Source organism: Hippocampus comes, unplaced genomic scaffold (assembly GCF_001891065.2).
Source record: "Hippocampus comes isolate QL1 unplaced genomic scaffold, H_comes_QL1_v1.1 scaffold85, whole genome shotgun sequence".
In the NCBI taxonomy this organism is placed as follows: domain Eukaryota; kingdom Metazoa; phylum Chordata; class Actinopteri; order Syngnathiformes; family Syngnathidae; genus Hippocampus; species Hippocampus comes.
In genome coordinates this window covers 3,877,187-3,879,548 of record NW_017805540.1, presented here as the reverse complement: position 1 = coordinate 3,879,548, position 2,362 = coordinate 3,877,187, and the positions used below count along the sequence as shown (strand labels likewise).

General features: G+C 42.4%; 1 protein-coding gene across 7 annotated transcripts in view; it reads right to left on the bottom strand.

Moving 5' to 3' along the window:
• The window catches only part of cacna1eb (calcium channel, voltage-dependent, R type, alpha 1E subunit b), an 83,883-nt gene that overhangs the window by 32,330 nt on the left and 49,191 nt on the right, over window positions 1-2,362 (bottom strand). The window lies entirely within an intron of this gene.

Sequence of the window (2,362 nt, the reverse complement as noted above, 5' to 3'; positions counted from 1 at the left end):
GCAAATACCTAAGAAGTGCCACTTTTTGGTGTGGTACCACGCATGCAACTTAAGATCAACCGAATTTCTCAGATTTATGTTAGTACGGCTGTGAGACACTGCAATGTCGATTTCAACATTTGTTGCTAGGTAAACTTTGTAAGGCACCAAGTAAAAATAACATATTTATTTTACATCCGAAGACTTCTCACATGAATTCACATTCATAACATTGTATAATTCAAACAATAATAATTTGTTCTTTAGCAGAGTTTATGGAGCGCAATCATTTGTATGGTATATTTTAAGATCATTTTGTTAAAACAGTAAAATGCAAGGTTGATTTTACTGTATGATAGAACTATTTAAAAAACATTTATAATATTTTGTCAGGATAATAATTATTCAGCATTAATCAGAAATATGAGACATTATATAGTTGTTCAGCTTGACCTCACAAATGAATCGGTGCTCTTGTTTCAAATAGAAAATATATGATCACATATCGCTAATACGTACAGTAATTATATTTCGATAATATTGTCTTTAAATTATACCATGGAGTGTTACAGTTTACATTTTTAATGAATAATACACGTTTAATACTTATATTAACTTTAAGAACATTCACTGACACCGTTCACTGTACACACTTACGTTGTAGAGAACAGCCGTCCATCCTTCCATGGTGATGCACTGGAAGACGGTGAGGACGGCAAACAGGATGTTGTCAAACTGCGTGATGCCATCATTCGGGCCGATCCACGTGTCGTTGCAGTCGTATCTCTCCGGACACTTCCGTACGCCGCATGCAAACGCCAATTCGGATGAGTCTACTGTCTCGTTGTCTGGAAAAATAATACCTGAGTGTTACTACGGGTTGGAAAGCTAGATTCCCACAGCACTGACCTCACCGGGGTCCTGAGCATGCACAGACGGACACACGTGAGGAGAGCATCAACTGTCATGTTGCATGTGATGTACATTCATGCCACTCATGTTCGTTCCTCCATCTGTCGAATATCACGGAGTATCCACTCCACTGTTGGACCCTTGCAAAGCCCGGAAGAGACCCTCTGCTGTTGTTATTGTCACTTAGGGTGCTACAGTAAAAATATTCAAGGCCATTCCTCTCAGTTACGCCCTTCCAGGTCTCACTGTCACTGCCCATGTGAGCATTGAAGTCCCCCAGCAGAACGAGGGAGTCTCCAGCGTGAGCGCTCTCCAGCACACCCTCCAAAAACTCCAAAAAGGGTAGGTACTCTGAAATGCTGTTTGGTGCATAGGCACAAACAATATTCAGGAACCTTCTCCCCACTCGAAGGCGGAGTGAGTCTACCCTCTCATCCACCGAGGAGAACCCCAATGTACAGGCACCAAGCTGGGGCACGATAAGTATGCCCACACCTGCTCGGCGCCTCTCACCTCCAGAATGGAAGAGTGTCAAACCCCTCTCAAGAGAACTGGTACCAGAGCCTACGCTGTGCGTGGAGACGAGCCCGACTATTTCTAGTCACTATATCTAGTCATGGGTGCCCTGTGAGCTGGGTGGCAACAAAAGGCCTTGGCAGTCCAATCCTGGGCCACAGAAACAAACTCTAGGGACATGGAATGTTTTTGTGACATTTTCCTATTTATCATTTACATTAAATGCATTAAAAAGCACATTAAACACATTAAAAGCTAGGACATGATGAGGACAAAGTTTACTGTGAAATGTAGAATTCTATTTTTTGTCCCCACACATTGTCAATTCCCGGATTTTTTTTCCTAAATAAAGAAAGTGCCCAATGTGAAACTACTGTGTCCAATTTCTGTTTTTAATTATTCCCTTCATTGAATTTTTTGCACTTTATTTTTGCTGAAAAAGAACACGTTCAAAATGATCACCTCACAACAAATATAAGACAAGAGGATGCCAAGTGTTTTTCAACTATTATGCGTGTTCAGGGAATCAATACAAAAACAAAACATTTCTCCCCCTTCATTGCACTTCTCTTTCTGAGGGGAAAAAAAACAAGCGGTAAAAAAAATTTCATACATTAAGTGCAAACAATCACGAAAGCCTGCAGTTAAAAAAAGATGCCACCCAGTGCATAATAAACTGTTTTGCTTCCAGGTTTTTGTGAGCGAGTCCACCGAGCTGCTCTGCATGTACGCTTGTGCTGTGGGCGCTGGTGGGCGGGCAGATCCGAGCCAGCTTGCTTGTTTGCGTTGCTCCGTCACATGGCCGCCAGCACAACACAAGAGAGGATCGGGTGAGGCGACCAAATTGAGCCTGCTCGGGGCTGAGACAAAGAAGTACGGCTGTCCACTGTTGCACGAAACCACAGCAGTGGATAAACCATTGGAACTGAAACGAAGGTATTTCTTTCATCGTGCA